The sequence below is a fragment of the Cheilinus undulatus genome, linkage group 1 (genome assembly GCF_018320785.1).
Source record: "Cheilinus undulatus linkage group 1, ASM1832078v1, whole genome shotgun sequence".
Classification (NCBI taxonomy): domain Eukaryota; kingdom Metazoa; phylum Chordata; class Actinopteri; order Labriformes; family Labridae; genus Cheilinus; species Cheilinus undulatus.
In genome coordinates this window covers 58,294,958-58,311,771 of record NC_054865.1, presented here as the reverse complement: position 1 = coordinate 58,311,771, position 16,814 = coordinate 58,294,958, and the positions used below count along the sequence as shown (strand labels likewise).

Below are 16,814 nucleotides of genomic sequence, written 5' to 3'. Positions count from 1 at the left end.
GTCCGCCATATTGCCAGAGGCAAGACCGCCTCACAAGCATTCAAGTATACGAGGGAACATGGGATTTCCGGGACGCGTGAACGCGTGATTATGCAATTTTAAATAAATCAATACACAAATTAAAAACATTAATAATATAATGATTTGTGCATTAATATAGGCGGCCTAAGATGTTACATTTTACAGTTACGTAGATATTGGGGGGGCAGGAAAAGAGGTTATACTCTTAATTTACTCTATGGTGACAAGAATATTAAAGGGTATACAACATAAAAACTGTTTAGGCCACACAGATGCAGCACAGTATGGAAGTTTATGGTGATCAAAATTCAATGAAAGGTCTATATTGAAAATTAGAACACAGTAACAAAGTTGCTTTTTAATGTTCCAATAATGGATGTTTTTGTCACAAATAAATAAAATCAAAATTCAGTGCAACATGCAAATTTCGTAACACAATTGAATTGAAAAAGAAAAATACTTATATTTTGTTTTACAGAAAAAGTACTGCTAAATAGCTTTCATAACTCATACGGTTTTGCTATTTTGAAGGTCTGTTGTGTAGGACTAGATGTTGCTATCCCTCGTTGAATACTTGAGGCACCAATGAGACTCTGTGGGATGGTCAAATGAGTGATGGCATCCTTTGGGTTGTCAAGTGGGCGCCGTCCTTCTTGGGTGTTGGGTTCACTCCCTAGATGCCATCAGCTCACTTGAAGGCCCAGGCAGAGTCCTTTCTCTTCATCCAATGGCTCTGCTTTTCAGAACATGTGTGCGTTTTCTGACACAAAAATGAAAAGAACATTCAACTACTTAATTTTTCAATAAATTTCCATCATCAATTTGAATTTTTGTTTACATTTTTAAAATCTTTGATTTTTATAAAATGCTCTTTTGTTTAGCACTCACGATTTTGAATGAAAAGTCTAATTTTAAAACTTTAAAGGTAATGGCAGAAATACACGTTAATTTCCAAAATATTTGTGCATTTTTTGACTCATAAATGAAGTTAGAGAACAATCTTATCATTTGTATCTCATTCCATCTGTCGCTTATACATTTCCTCATCACAGCCCAAAAAAAGCTCTCTTTTGTTGAAAAATATTTATTTATTTATTTATCTATTTATTTATTTCATTTTATCTTATTTTATTGATACATGATACATAAGATACATAAGCTCTCTTTAAAAAAAAAAAAAAAAAAAAAAATATTTTATTTATTTATTTATTTATTTTTAATTATACATGCCCCAAAATAAAAGCTCTCTTAAAAAAAAAATTGATGTATTTATTTATTATTTTATTTATTTATTTTATTGATACATACCCCAAAATGAATGCTCTCTTTAAAAAAATCTTTATTTATGTATTTATTATTTTATTTATTTAATCATTTTATTGATACATGCCCCAAAATGAAAGCTCTCTTTAAAAAAATCTTTATTTATGTATTTATTATTTTATTTATTTAATCATTTTATTGATACATGCCCCAAAATGAAAGCTCTCTTTAAAAAAATCTTTATTTATGTATTTATTATTTTATTTATTTATTTTATTGATACATGCCCCAAAATGAAAGCTCTCTTTAAAAAAATCTTTATTTATGTATTTATTATTTTATTTATTTATTTTATTGATACATACCCCAAAATGAAAGCTCTCTTTAAAAAAATCTTTATTTATGTATTTATTATTTTATTTATTTAATCATTTTATTGATACATGCCCCAAAATGAAAGCTCTCTTTAAAAAAATCTTTATTTATGTATTTATTATTTTATTTATTTAATCATTTTATTGATACATGCCCCAAAATGAAAGCTCTCAGAAGTGACCTGAGGCAGCGGAGTGACGTCACAGCCAGTCCGGCTGTGCTTCACGTGGTGAACGGTAGGGGGCGGTGTGTATTTAAACCGTTGCCAGCACAGGGCAGTCTGTATGTGGCAGCCATGGCGGACCCACCTGTGTGAGAGCGCCTAACGAGCAGCTAAGAACTCGTTCACAAACAAGAACCGCAACTAAGCTGTCTTTCTCCGACTTGTTGGCACACGAGGAGCCGCTGATGAAGAGCAGCATGGATTTTGGGAGCCTTTGGCTGGAGAGTGACCCAGAGTTGGGCTGTTTTCTGTTGGACAGGTGGGTGCTAAATCCTGGCGGTTAGCTTGTGCTAGCTCGCTATGCTGTCGGCGTGTTCTCATTTAACTGCTAGTGTAGGAATAAAGCATGCACGTGCTCGCTTAGTCATCCATTAATACTGAAACCTCTTCGCTGGCATCCCTGATAGCCCCCTAGGTAAGCCGGGGCCTGGGTCTGAAGTCAGCCTGCTTTCAAGCAAGAAGGCCTGGTTCAAGTCTGGCCCTTGGATTTTAGCCACAGGCTTTTCCTTATTCTGTCTCCCCGTTTTACCTGTACGTCCGGTGCTTCATGGGCAGAATGCCCTGAACTAATTCAAAGATTAATCCGTTAATCCAGTGATACTCAACATGTGGCTCTTTTACGCCTTCATTTGAAATGTTATTGCCCCAGAAAACCTTTAGAAAAGGGAAAGTTTGGTCTCAGAAATTAATCACAATCATTATTTTCTTTCTTAGACTTATACAGAAGGCTTTAATTGCCAAACTTAATTGTCCCATTTGTACCATTTTGCCCCTTTTCACCAATGTAAGTTACTTTTGCCAATAAATACCACTTTTTTTGCCCATTTTTGCCCCTTTTCACCATGTTTTCACCATTTTTGCCCATTTAATCCACCTTTTGCCATTAAATACCACTTTTTTGCCCATTTCTTGCCACTTTTTGACACCTTTATCCTAATTTTGCCTCTCTTCAATATGTTTTCACCACTTTTTCCCCATTTAAGCTACCTTTTGCCATCAAATACCACTTGTTTCCTATGTCTTTGACCTATTTTGCCACTCTTGACTGCTTTATGTCCATTTTAGTCCCTTTTTTCTCATTTTTCTGGTCACTTCTTTGCCACTTTTGGACAATTTTTGCCACCTTTTACTTATTTTTATTGCAACTTCAAGCTGTTTTTGCCACTTTTCACCACTTAGATTGTGGCTCTTGCGAAGGTATTTTTCAACAGTGTGGCTCTTTGGTTGAGCAGCGTTGAGTAACACTGAGTTAATCCGTTAAAAACCTGACCTTTCATATCGGGCTGGGTTTGAGCTCTGAAAACGGTTCAGTCTCTCAGAATGACGAGCTGACAGTAGAAGCTGATTTAACCTTTACAGGCTGCTGCTGTTGAAGTTTTTGCACAATGTTCCTTTGTTACATTACTGAAGGTCTTGAACATGAAAACTAGAGATGAGCGGTGAAACAGTCGGTTGAACAAACTAGCTAACATTGTTTAAGAACACAGGCTTGATATTTCTGGCTAATATTTTAAACTGCAGTGAACCTCCCACCACTAGAGGGCGCGGTAGCTTCTGTGAATGGCCGCTGCCTTCCATAGACCCTATCTGCAGGCTGGCAGGCAGCAGTATCAGAACTGCAGATTCAGGACCAGAGAAATCGATTTTTCCCAACATTGCCACCCAGCAAAGTTGGTGAGCATTGCAATTCAACAAGTTACCGCAGTTTCAAAGCACGATATTAATCTGCAAAGAGGAAGGCTGGCAGAGCTAGCTGCTAATTTTAGCCATGCTTTACAGCAGGGGTCATCAAGTACATTTGCACAAGGGCCAGCTTTATTCTTGACAGTCTCTGGGGGCCAGACTTCCAAATGATAAAATTAAATCAATATTTTGTTCTGATTAACATTATCTTATTAGTATTTGTATTTTTTCGATACACAGGACATTTTTAGGCATTAACGGTGAGATGTATCCCAGTATGTAATGCTGCAGACCACAAAGAGACAGAAATGCCCACAGAATTGGCTGAGCTCCTGAAAATCCCAGAGAATGGGCCCTCAACAATTATGATTTAGCACCAATATGAACTCATGTTCAACACATTTCACTACTTCACTGCTTCATTCTGCCATTTCTGCAACATTTTGTGCCAAATTTAACCCACTTTTGCTATTTAATCACTCTTAAACCCACTTTCCTGTGGTTTCACTACTTTACCATTGGTTACTTTTGCACCATTTTGCCACTTATAACCCATTTTTGATACTTTTTGACCATTTTTGCCTCTTTAACCCAACTTAATGCTGTTCTTTAACTCCTTTAAACCACTTTTCGTGCCTGTCTTATCCCTCCTTTTTCCTTTTTTGCACCTTTTTGTCTGTTTTCGCCAGTTTTTATTACTTCTGTCACAATTTTTTGCCACTTTCCCCCCCATTTCCTTTAACACTAATGTTTTTCCACATTGTTACCTCTTCTCCCCACTTATTTTTGCAGGTTTTTGTCCCTTTGTTCCACTCCACAACTCATTTGGATCTCATCGCCCATTTTTGCCACTCTCTAACCCCTTTTCATCACTTTGTCTGGTCATTTTTGCCAGTTTTAACACATTTTTAAAATATTTACTAATAATGGCTGACAAGTGAATTTCTGTAAAACCAGATCAAATGTGAAGTCACTCTAAAACTATTTGAATATTCATTGCTTTTGGGGTGAATTTAACAGCTGCAGACGTTTAAAGCCAAAAGATATTCTTAAAACATCTTCTTTTCCTGCTTTTCTTAATTTTACGATCTTCTGGGGGCCAGACAGGAAGCTTTGGGGGGCCTGATTTGATGATCAGTGCTCTACAGAGTATGGCTGGATCTCAAACTCCTCCCTAAATCCTGAGCCCTCGTTGGCTAACTGACTGCACCTGGATGAAAGTGATTGAGTGAGTGAGGCTGCAAGAGCTTGAAGCGGTAGAAACAGGAATGGGAAAGCCCTGAGCCCTCATTGGCTTAGCAGGAGCACGCCTCAAAGTCTGGACATCAGGACTGGGCCGATATCTGGCTCACATCATACCCGCTAACACAATGACCCTGTAAGGAGTTTGCCTGTTTTCTCAGTGTTTTCTACTTTTTAGACTAGACGGTTAAATGCAGTTTAAATGTGCGTTTAGCCAAATGATGTAATGGAAGCCAGGGAACATCCTGAGTTAAAACTCTTTGTAAGACTGTCTTTATTGAAGGTAATCATTATTTTTGCTTCTGCAGGATGAACATCACCATGGCATGTCATCGTGAACCACTTCTGTCCTGTTGCAGAGACCTATCTGCATTCCAAGGTAAGAACAGGATAAATACCAATTTTCTACAAAGTTATGCAGACTTTTAATATATATTTTTGTGATTAGGGCAGATTTATAGCATGCAAATAAATAGATTTCTATATTTAAGGGCCTTTGGACCTCCTGCATGTTGCTGACGAGCATGGGTGTCTTGCAGCCAGTCAGACAAGGACCTGGACTGAGAGAGGGAGCAGGACTCGCCACAGCCTCACTAACACTGTGACAAATGAATGGGGGCAGAAATGTCCCCAAGTACCTGAACTTCAGGTAAGTACTGTTTATTTTAGTGATTGTTGTTGTTTGCAGATGGTATTGATGCAGGAGTCTAGTCTTTATATTGTATTTATTTATTTAAATGGAGGGCTGTTGATTTTCTGGTTAACAGCACTGTACCCTGTTGTTGCTTCTGCAGGATGGACGTCACCATGGCATGTCAAGGACATAGTGAACGATCTGTCATGTTGCAGAGAAGTGATGACCTATCTGCATTACGTGGTGCGTACTGGAAAACAGCAATTTTGTATCCATTACAGACAAAGTTATTTACAAACAGACGGTTTCAATTTTTGTATGGTTGGGGCAGATTTTTTTGCATGCAAATAAATAAATAAATTTCTATCTTTTAGGAGCTTTGGACCTCCACGTTGCTGTGATGAGCATGATTGCCTTGCAGTTGGACAAAGACCTGGGCTGAGAGAGGGAGCAGAATCTCTCTACTGTTGTGGTATGACCCAGACTAGGGCTGAACCATTTTAAAGAATAATCTAACTGCAATTTTTTCCTGCAATATTGCAATCGGAATTTAAAATGCGATTATTTAGGTTTTCTCAGTTTTTTCTGTTGTTCAACAAACATCAGCCAGAAGTCATTCTGTATTATAACAAGTACAATATTAAAGAAGTTAAACTAGGGCTACATTTAGAAAAAAAATATCTTACTGCCATTTTGGCTCACAGAGCAAATTTGATCTAAATTGTTTTATTGAAGGGGACGATCATTTCTCATATTTTTCTCATTTTGATGAAGAAAAATAAATGCATGAGCAGGAAAAGTAAGATTTTTGTAAAAGATAAAATCAAAAGCATACTTGAAGGTTTGAGTAACATATAAAGCAGTGATAATCAACACGTGGCTCATTTATGTCTTAATTATAAATATTATCCCCCCAGAAAACCTTAAAAAGGGAACTTTTTTCCTACTTTTTCACCCATTTTTTTCATTTTTCACCCATTTCAGCTACCTTTTGCCATTGAACACCACTTTTTTCCTACTTTTTTGCCCATTTTAGCCACTTTTATCCCATTTTTGCCTATTAGGGCTATCTTTTGCCATTTGATACCACTTCTCTACTTTTTTGCCCATTTTGACACTTTCTTTGATACTTTTTACCCATTTTTTGTCACTTTTATCCCATTTCTCTCTGCATTTTCACCCATCTAAGCTTCTTATTGTTGTTAAATACCACTTTTTTCCCTAGTTTTTCCCATTTTAGTCACTTTCCACTCATTTTTTTGCCATGGTTTTGCCAATTTTTTTCATTTTATGCCAACTATAACTAATTTTTTGTCACTTCTCACCCATTTTTGCTACTTTCTGACCCTTTCTCCACTTTTCATCCCCATTTTTGCCTCTTTTCACCCATTTTTGTTGCTTTTTGACCATTTTTGCCACCTTTAACCTTTTTTATTGCTACTTTAATCTGTTTTTGCTGCTTTTCACCACTTAGATTGTGGCTCTTAGAAAGGTATTTTTAACTATTTGGCTCTTTGGTTGAGTAACACTGGTATAAAGCATAAAAAGATTTCTACAAACTGGTATTTTGACACTTTTCAGGTTAAAGACATATTGCACTGTCTGCGATTTGAAAATTGCAGCATGCCATATTGTGATTTAATCTAATTTGTGATTAATTGCCCAGCCCTAACCCAGACTGACCCATACATTACTCCTGTATAAGTTGAAGACTGCTGATCTTCTGGTTAACAGCACTGTACCCTCTTGTTGCTTCTGCAGGATGGTCATCACTGTGGCATGTCAAGGACATAGTGAACCACTTTTGTCTTGTTGAAGAGAAGTGATGATCCATCTGAATTTCATGGTAAGAATAGAATGAATGGCAGTTTTCTGTCTATTACAGTGTTACTCAACCCTGCTCAAGTAAAGAGCCAAATTGTTGAAAAATACCTTTGCAAGAGCCGCAATCTGAGCGGTGAAAAGTGGCAAAAACAGCTTTAAGTAGCGATAACAATAAGTGAAAGGTGGCAAAAATAGGTGACAAAAGGTAAAAAATGGGGAGGAAAATTGGGAAAGGTGTCATAAAGTTGCAAAAATGGGTGAGAAGTGACAAAAAATGAGTATATGGCATCAAAGGTCCAAAAGTGGCAAAATACATGACAAAAAATGAGTAAAAAGTGACTTAAATGAGCATAAAGTGATCAAGAGTGGCAACAATGGCTGAAAAATAGGAAACAAGTAGTATTTATTGGCAAAAGGTTGTTGAAATGGGTGAAAAGTGGCAAAAGAGGCAAAAATGGGATAAAAGTGGCAAAAAGTGGTTAAAAATGGGCAAAAATAGAGGAAATAAGGGTATTTACTGGCAAAAGGTAGCTGAAATGGGTGAAAAGTGCCAAAAAAAGTTTCCTTTCTTTATGGTTTTATGGGTGAATAATACTTAGGATTAAGACATAAAAGAGCCACATGTGGCTCCAGAGCCACACGTTGAGCATCACTGATCTATTACATAAAAAGTTATGTAGATTTTGTTCTTTTTATTTTGTGTGTTCGGGAAGATTCATACAAAAGAGCATCTGAATTTAAAAAATGTACCTTTTCTTTATACTAGGAGGAAACAAAGGTTCCTTGTGCAGAAATCCTTTCCTCTGTTATAGTAAGAGAATAATGAATACGTTCTGTTGTGTTTTGCAGAGTTAAGACCATTGACACGGAGAGGGAGACTGCCCTTTTAAACCTCTGAACACACGAAGGAGGAAAAGCAACAACCTTGATAAGAAGTGACTTCCAAGGCGACCTTGACATGCATTCATGCTGTCCAGAGTTCCCTGCAGCGCTGCATTCCCTCATCGCAGTGAATTGTTTTGGGAATTATCCCTAAATGCTTTCCTGGAGGTCCAGAACCGGAGCCCTGAACTTCTCATGCCAGTGGGTCCTTCAACTCAGAAGAGGAAGAGACACCAAGGATGGCGGAGAGGCCTTTGTTCAAGCCGAGGAATGGAAAACATTCCCCTCCTCGTCCACATACAGGCACTGGACCACAGAACCAGTGATGGTAAGTGCTGGGACTGACTTTCACACTATATGTGTGCTCTGTTAGTGCACTAAGCTGTGACGTTGTCTGCTTGATAAATAGTGTAATCCTTGATGTGCCCCCACTCTCTTAAACTAAATGTAAATTATTCCCAATGTAAGCATGTTATGTCTGCAACTATGCAGCTGCTTACATCCCCCCTAAAGTTAACGTCTTAGCAAAGCTGATATTGTAAAACTTTCTTTTAAACATTGGTAAATCAGACCACACGGCTCTTCTCCTGCTACAAAGGTACAGATAGTGTCTTCATGAGCAGCCAAATATAACCTGCTGATTGAACTTTGGCTTTAACTATTTCATTAATCCGTTAAGCTCTGTCAGTGTTTTATTCATAATCCAGTAGAGGGCGCTGACTCCTTTCCTTATTTACCTTACAGCAGAGTGAACTACAGCCCAGAGCAGCTCGGCTGAGCATCACATCTTTTTTAAAGAACAGTTTTTTTTATAAATAAATTGTTAAATGAACAGTAACTCATGAGTTTCCTGATTCAATTCAACCCTCCTGTCTGAATCACGCCGTGCCTTGTGTCGGTCAAACTACCTGTTTATGCTGGTAGTCTAAAGTCAGGATAACCCAGGTTAAAAATGGCTAGCTGAAAACGTTTGTAGTGATACAGCGTCTCACAGTAATATTACACTCAGGCAGCTAGGTCAGTGTAATTTATGGTCATTTCCTGGTTGAAACCAGACTCAAACAAAAAACTCGAGTAACAAGAGTTTCTCCTGATTTTTGTTTGTTTTTTACATAAATGGAAAAAAAATGAAAATGGCTGTTTTCTTGTTTCATTTTGGGCACAAAGATGGAAAAACAGCCTTTCCCAACAGGTCTCATGATTTCCTTTCTCTCAAGTATTTTATTAAATGAAGAAAAGAAGAATAACAGAATTGAAAAAAAACATTGGACTCCTTCCTTAAAAGGTTTTCTGTTTTTGTGATCAAAATGAAAAGGAAAAAAAAAACAAGAAAATTGCTGGTTTTAAAATTATTATTTTGTTGGTTGGGTTATTCATCTTTTTATGTAAGGTATTTGCACTTGGTGTATTTCCTTGTTTAATTTTGTCCAATTTTTAAAATCCTTAATCCTATCTATTATTATTAATATAGGTATATATTTGGTCTGTCTTTAATTTTATTGTTAATGATGATAATAAAATTATTATTTTTTCTCTGCATATAACTCCCCATACTGATCATAACACTCTAATGTCACCAGTTCTCCATCTGGAAAATCCTTACTTTAGACCTCCAGTAGTCTGTATTGCTGTCTTAACAATGTGTTTCTTGTATATTTAATTTTTCATTTTTGCATAATTCATTTTTATTATATAATTTTATTATATTCTAATATTATGAATATATATTAACAAATATACATTTTTATTTTTTAAATTTATATATTTTTTTCTCCCATGTACCACATCAGTATCACTCGTCTGTCTTGTTATTTCTCACCAAAAAAAAGAGAGGAAAAAAAACTGACAACAGTTTCTGCCTATTTTTGAGTCTGGTTTCAACCAGGAAACTTATCGACATGACTTTATGGTTCAGAAAATGTGAATGCACGTTTAGAGCGGTGCATTTCTGGTCTACCTGTGACTTTTATGATGTCCTTATCTACTTGTGTATCACAGATAATGATAAACGAATCCTTTATAAATCCACACACCGACCACTTTATTAGACACATCTACGCCATGCAGTGCACACCAACATCAGCTCTACCATGAATTCTGTTTCAGTACGTTTGACTTGGTAATCTCAGTAAAGAAGGAATCGACTCTGTCAGAGTCAACATTTACAGAGTGTTCCCTTTGTTGAAAGAGGTGTTCCTAATATTTTGACCCTCTGATGCATGTGAGTGGTGTTGGCAAATATCACAAAATCATATTTTTTATTCCTTCATATCTGTATCGGCCCTAAAAATCCATGCTGGTCTAACCTTAATTTAGAGTTAACACAGAACATCAGAACGGTTTGGTTCTGCGTCGTATCTCCATACTGACTGAATAGTAAACCCTGTGGAGGTTCAGCTGTGAGACTGAGCCTGCTGAGAAAACTGGACTATGAGGGTCAGTTTGCATCCTCTGTGAAGGTTTAAACATCTTGTGTACAAATCAAGTTAGCCATGCATGGGCTCTCGTTACTGCTGACAGCTAGGACTTTAACACGCTGTTGTCTCTTTTTCATGATTGTGTGAAAATAAAACCATTAACAAACCTTGATTAATGTCGGTGTAAGACGGATGGCATTGAGAAGAGCCTTAACCTGTAGCAGCAGCTCTAGACGTGAAAAGTTGTCCCTGCAAAAAAACCAAATCAGTTGCTTGCAATAAGCTGTGCAGTTTATCTTTTTTTAGCAAAGAAGGTGAAGTTGGAAACTGTCAAACTACTGTTAAAACTTACTTAAATGTATGAAATTAAATGCTCAACATCTGCAGGTGTATTTGGGATTTTCTGATCCTCTTTTGTCTTTTTTTTAGCACTCTGCTGTTGTGTGATGGACTTCATGTGACGATGAAGAACCTTGATGCAATACCAGGTTAGTAGTTACATTGAACTTCAAGATATTGGTAATAAAACTGAAATGTTTTCTTTACTCTAAAATAATTTATTTATTTTCCCCTTATTAGGTTCTTTTGAAGAGGATGGAGTGGTGATTTATGATGATGACACGCTCAGATCAGTAAGCGTCCTCTGGATGTGTAGTCCTTCTTCGATAACACTACACTAAAAAAAAAAAAAAAAAACAAGACAAGGACGCTGCCTCCTGCATGAGTATCATGGAATGACTACCTGGACTAGGAGGGCATGGGTCCCTCTTTTTAAAAAGGCCAGACATCCACTCTGGTTTCCCAGCAGACTGTTGCAGTAACTGTGTGCACTTAGGACAAGTAGCGTTAAAAATGGCAGCAAAAACTGGGCATGCAGGCTTGTTCAGCCCTTTAACGCTTTTTTGCTTAACTCTTAAAATTTAAAGTTATGTCACAGGAATAAAACATCTGTGAGATATTAGAGGCCAGTAAGTTGGTAGCAAAGACAGAAAAATGCTTCATTTAAACATTCTCTCCTGTAGGCCACATAAATAAGAAAACTCAAGACATTTTCCAGTCCACATGTTCTTTGGTTCACAAAAGGCTCTCAGTCTTTACAAGGCAAGTTTTAATAACTAATACAGAGTACATGAAGTTAAGTCCTCTGTCTAATAACCTTAAAAATGTATTACTTTAATCAAAATAATAATGATAGAATAATAAAGATTTAATTTAATAATAAAAAAGATAAAACTGTGTAAATGAAATTTTATAACAATTGCAGAAGCTGCTGGTGAGATTGAAGTTGAAACTTGGGAGATGTGGCACCATCAGCAGGGCCCGTCCAGGCTGCCACAGGACAGCCGAGACTAAAAATTAGTGCTGCCTGTTGTGCCTTCGACCATATTCAGCTTGGAGGCCAGGGCTAAGCCTGTACCTCGCGCTGCCGTGTGACCGCGGCGATCACAGGAGGCGGCACACAGCCGAGGCTCCATCAGCTGCTTCCTGTCTTCTGTGTCCTCGGTCTGTTTCACAGCCTGGGCAGCTGCAACTGTAGACGCCGAGGTGGTCTGAGCCAGGGCGGAGAGTTCCTGGCATTATTTTTGTCATGTCCTGACCTGTGGAATGGTTCTCCACGGCACTGTCACAACCACAAGACACAAAGGTGTTGGATAATGTGATGTTTGGTTTCTGTGCTGGTCATTGAGTGGCCACAGTTAGGTGATCTACCAGCTACCTTTACAACCCACCTGAGTGAAAGGTTAACTTAGTGGTTGTGTAGTCAGGTGTTTAGCTGTCCACCTGTGGAAGGCTGACTTCCTGTGCACAGTGAAAGACATGTTTCAGACAGACTTGTGATCATCTGCTTCCTGGTTGGTCTTCATTTACATTCAGGGTTGGGGTGAGAGAAGCATCTGCACTGATGGTTAGCTGTCTGTCTGTGGGTTATCCTGGAGGGTCTTGTCACGCCCATGGTCCCTGTGCATGGTGCTTTACAGGGCCAGTGAGGCTTGAGGTGTAGAGTCTTGAGTCTGGGCGCACTGTGACTGCAGAGAACGCCTTGGTGTGCTGACAGCTCAGAATCCCGAAACCATATAATTGTGTACCTTTTACACAAACCCCTGAGCTCTCGGTGCATCATGGTTCTGTGGTTGCTGTATGCTGAGACGCAGGACTCTCCCTTAAGCCTCGCAGGCCTTGTGGACACCAGGCATGGGGATTTGGGTTTGACAAGACTCCTCAGGACAACCTGCAGACAGATGGCTGGCTGATTAGTGTGCATGGTTCTCTGATTCTGACCCTTGAATGTCAATGAGACTACCAGGCTGTGGTTGATCACATCTTTGCCAGAGATGGATCTTTTCACCGTGCACAGGAACTCACATTTTCACAGGTGGGATGTTTGTTTGTTGGGATCTTGTTTGATCCAGTGGTACAGGTGTAGTCAGCTGTTTCAGTCGTGTCACAGGTAAGGTGATAGGCTCTTTTCCCAGGGGCAGTAGCACAGGGTGTAGTGTTGGCGCATAAGTGCCTGACTGTTAGGGTAGCATCTTGTGCCCTTTGCATGCAGCATCTGTGGGTAGTGTCTGGTTGTCCTGCTGGCTCAGGGGTTTGTTAGGTACACCTTTATAAGGTTTCGGGATTCTGAGCCTGTGGGATGACCAGATGCCACCTGCACCTGCCGTTTTCAAAGCAGCAAGATGGTTAGATAAAGGCTTTACTGGCCTACAGCGTTCCTAGTCTAAGGTTTTGGGAGGAGAGGCATTTCTTGGCATGACATGCCTCTGCTCTTGGTTTGTCTGATGGTGAGTTGATGGTTGTGTGAAGTTTTTGGCTGCAGTATCATGAGGCGATGGATAGCCTGCAGGCTATGAACCTGAGGGTTTATATGTTGTTGGTTTCTGTGCTGTCAGAGTGGCCATAGCTAACACAGTATTCAACTATAGGGTAGTTCGCCATTGAAGCTGGTAGATCACCTGAGTGAAAAAATTAGCAGATAACTTAGTGGTTGTGTAGTCAGGTGTTTAGATGTATGCTTTAGACGCTCGGGTGAAGGCTGAAGCAGAGCTGTCCACCTGTGGAAGACTGACTTCCTGTGGCACAGTGAAAGACATGTTTCAGACAGACTTGTGATCATCTACTTCCTGGTTGGTCTTCATTTACATTCAGGGTTGGGGTGAGAGAAGCATCTGCACTGATGGTTAGCTGTCTGTCTGTGGGTTATCCTGGAGGGTCTTGTCACGCCCATGGTCCCTGTGCATGGTGCTTTACAGGGCCAGTGAGGCTTGAGGTGTAGAGTCTTGAGTCTGGGCGCACTGTGACTGCAGAGAACGCCTTGGTGTGCTGACAGCTCAGAATCCCGAAACCATATAATTGTGTACCTTTTACACAAACCCCTGAGCTCTCGGTGCATCATGGTTCTGTGGTTGCTGTATGCTGAGACGCAGGACTCTCCCTTAAGCCTCGCAGGCCTTGTGGACACCAGGCATGGGGATTTGGGTTTGACAAGACTCCTCAGGACAACCTGCAGACAGATGGCTGACTGATTAGTGTGCATGATTCTCTGATTCTGACTCTTGAATGTCAATGAGACTACCAGGCTGTGGTTGATCACATCTTTGCCAGAGATGGATCTTTTCACCTTGCACAGGAACTCACATTTTCACAGGTGGGATGTGCCTGTTCCCAGCTCCTTGTATGTCTTTTTGATTGCTAGTTTATTATGTGATCCACTGGGGCATGATGTCTGTCCAGTCATGTCACAGTTAGGTGATAGGGTGCTTCTGATAGACATGGTTTTAGCAATGATCATAGACTCAGGATTACTGCTGTGTATTAGCAGAGATGGCAGGTTGTTAGAGTAGCATCTTGTGCCCTTTGCATGCAGCATCTGTGGGTAGTGTCTGGTTGTCCTGCTGGCTCAGGGGTTTGTTAGGTACACCTTTATAAGGTTTCGGGATTCTGAGCCTGTGGGATGACCAGATGCCACCTGCACCTGCCGTTTTCAAAGCAGCAAGATGGTTAGATAAAGGCTTTACTGGCCTTGCAAGACAGTGTTGGTGTAGATTAAATTGTGTGACTTGTAGGTTTTGTAAGCATTACTGGATTTGAGTGAGGAAGTTTAGTTGAAACTGCAGACCCACAGTGCCTTTGTGTTTTTTTTGTCTGACAAGTCCACGGGTGATCATGTGATAGGTCTGGACTTGACGAATCTGAGGCCAGTACCTGTGTCCTGGTGAAGACCTCCTCAGGGTCTGTGCTCTGCACTGTTCAGGTTGTGTGATGGTCTGACAGCTTTCCATTACAGACATCACATTTACCACATTCCATTTCTGTTTAATTCCATCTCTGGCTGTTTCCTGGCATCTGGAAGCCACATTGATGCTGATATTTACCTCAGGCCTGAGTTGCCTTCTGTGATCGTTGAAGCGCTCCTCAGCAGCTCGACGTACAGGTGTAGCCCTGACCTCTCTGCTGAATGTGGTCAGAGGCTCTACAGGCAGCAACAATGGGGTCTCGGTCCTCCTGTTGCAGCCTGGACTGGACGATACTGGGTGCCACATCCACAACCTCCCCAGCAGCTTCTGCCGAGGAAGCTGGGGGCCTTCTACTAAAATGGCCCCCAGCTACCTCGGCAAGGGGGGCCAAGGAGGCCGGAGGGCCTTCTACTAAAATGGCCCCCAGCTTCCTTGATGGGGGGGAAGCTCTTGATCTAGGAAAGGTTGGCCTGAACCTCACAGCCTTCCATGTATTCAGAAATTTAGCCCCAGTTTCTTATATCAGCTGCCTTTAAAACATAATGCACTTTGAGTAAGGAAAGAGTGAATTCCTCCACATGGGATCACTTTCAGTGTGCACACAGTGAAACGCAGCATGTCTTGTTTGCTTGGCCTTGCATAGCAGTGTCATCTCACTGAATTATAAAGGAGTGCTAGCCCAGTGTGCTTCATTTCTGCTACTACTATATATCTCTATGTCTGCCTGAACAAATGTCTGAGGACTGCTCCTTGTTGGGAGAAGGTCCCACACCTGTACAGTATAGACTCCTGTCTTTAACAGTTAAGAACATTATCCCTGAAGTAGGGGCAAAACAGGATTTAATTACTAATTTTGTTAAAGATAAATCCAAACAAAAATGGGCCTAACAAGTTTTATTTTTATTAACTCTTAGTTCTGTCTTGTTTTATTTTTTTGTTTTTTGTTTTTTACTAGATTTTTAGTGTATTTTAGGGCAAAATTTAGATGAAATCACAGTCGGGCCCACTGCAGTTATCAGATTGCGAAAGGTGGAATTTTTATTCAACCTGAATGTGTCAAAACGCCGTTTTATGATGTTTACACAACATCATGCATAGGCCTAGGTATTAAGAACCTCACGATTAAATTCAATTTCGATTCTTTAGGTTGCGATTCGTTATCAGTTAAATTTGATATTGATTTAAATGCTTCAATGTCGATTCAGTAAGAAGTAGAAATACACAAATAACCTGTTGACAATTTTTTGAATAATTATTTTCATGCCCATGTGAACATATTTGATAGGTCACCTCACATTTTTTAGCAAAAAAACATCTGAAAATAAAAATTTGCACAATAACTTATTTGTGCATATGGAGTACAAAAGTAAAAAACATGGCAGTTCTGTATAAACACTGAAAAAGTAAAGTGCATGTAAACTTAATTAATATTTCTGTCCTCTTGGAAATTGTGATAAACCTCATATAACATGGTTATGGTTAGTTGTTTGGTTGAGTGTGGCCTCCGTCCATACAATGCAAATCCCACGCACAGCGACCCCCCCACTGGCCAGGAGGTGAATCGATATTGAATTGGGGGAGGAAATATTGCGATGCGTCGATTAATCGGTATTTTTACCCACCCCTAATCATGCAAGCATTTGTGTTTCAGTTGTTCTAGAGTCATTTGCAGACATCTGTTTGTACTGTTTATATAGATTTTGACCGTTTTGATCTTTCCCTTTAGTACACAAAATGTCAAATTTGCAGTACAAGTCAAAATAGATGTTTTAATTTGGTTATTTTTTTAAAGAATTTTTCAGCCCTAGTCTTATCTACCAGTATGGTTGTTAGAAAACACAATCATTTATTGCTCTTTTTTATAAACACACAAGATGACGGATTTTAAAATCCCATATTAAATGGCAATCTAAAAAACTCGCAATTGAATAACTTGGCAACGAACTAGGGCTGAAGGATGTGGGAAAATCTATTGTAATATATCCACTTTATCCCTAGTCCCCATGATTCTT

General features: G+C 39.4%; 1 long non-coding RNA gene across 1 annotated transcript; it reads left to right on the top strand.

Annotated features, from left to right (window-relative positions):
* Positions 1 to 5,330: 5,330 nt before the first annotated feature.
* Positions 5,331 to 11,661, top strand: LOC121508263. Its single transcript, XR_005991793.1, has 6 exons — positions 5,331 to 5,456; positions 5,602 to 5,684; positions 5,816 to 5,913; positions 8,115 to 8,475; positions 10,994 to 11,052; positions 11,144 to 11,661. It is a non-coding gene; the product is annotated as an uncharacterized LOC121508263 (long non-coding RNA).
* Positions 11,662 to 16,814: the final 5,153 nt, after the last annotated feature.